Genomic DNA, 1,189 nt, shown 5'->3' on the forward strand with positions numbered 1-1,189 from the left:
TTAAAGAGAAACTCTTGTTTCATAAAAATATCAACTTTCGAGTGTCTAGATGGATAAATTTGTCTTGTCGTTCAATTGCTTGCTTCGTGTAATTATATTTGGTATAAGGTCTCCCTTATAGTTCTTCGTGGTATTCTTTTTAGTTATTTCCTATCAATCTATCATCCTTGACACATTAACATTTATATAAGAAACGAACTTTAACTGGATGAGAGTAGTAGTTGGTATCTTTGTGTATGTATGTGTTTTTGTGTGTGGGTGTTTGTGCTTGTGTAACTTATGTGCGTGTGTGTGTTTGTGTAACTTAATGCGTGTGTGTGAATGTGTGTGTTTGTGTTTTTGAATATGTAGATAATAATTGTGTGTGTGTAACTTATATGTGTGTGTGCGTGTCTGTTTGTGTGTGTGTTTCGTTTTTTGTGCGTGTCTGTTTGGTTGTTTTTGTTTGTTTGTGTCTATGTGTTTGTAAGATTATGTGTGTGTTTTTGTTTGTGTCTGTTTGGTTGCTCTCTTTCTGTGTGTTTTTGTTTGTGTGTCTGTTTGGTTGCTCTCTTTCTCTAGATAAATGGAAGACTAAAGAGAAATTCATATTCCATATTGTTCGTCAATTTGGTTTAATATTAATTTAATATATATTAAAGAGAAACTCTTTTTACATAAAAATATCAACTTTCGAGTGTCTAGATGGATGAATTTGTATTGTCATTTAATTGCTTGGTTCGTGTAATTATATTTGGTATTCCCTGTCAATCTATACACATTATATAACAAACGAACTTTAATTGGGTGAGACTCGTAGTTGGTATCTTTGTGTCTGTGAGTATGTGTTTTTGTGTGTGGGTGTGTATATGCTTGTGTAACTTATGTGCGTGTGTGTGCTTGTGTAACTTATGTGTGTGTGAATGCGTGTGTGTGTTTGTGTGTTCTTGTGTGAATCATAATTGTGTGTGTTTATCTTAATATGTGTGTGTTCGTGTTTGTGTGTGTTTCTTTGTTTGTGCGTGTCTGTTTGGTCGTGTTTGTTTGTTTGTGTCTATGTGTGAGTAAGATTGTGTGTGTGTGAGTAAGATTGTGTGTGTTTATGTTTGTGTGTCTGTTTGTTTGTGCTTATGTTCTCTAGACATAAATGTTTGTTTGTGCTTATGTTCTCTAGACATAAATGTTTGTTTGTGCTTATGTTCTCTAGACA

Source organism: Vigna radiata, unplaced genomic scaffold (assembly GCF_000741045.1).
Source record: "Vigna radiata var. radiata cultivar VC1973A unplaced genomic scaffold, Vradiata_ver6 scaffold_351, whole genome shotgun sequence".
In the NCBI taxonomy this organism is placed as follows: Eukaryota; Viridiplantae; Streptophyta; class Magnoliopsida; order Fabales; family Fabaceae; genus Vigna; species Vigna radiata.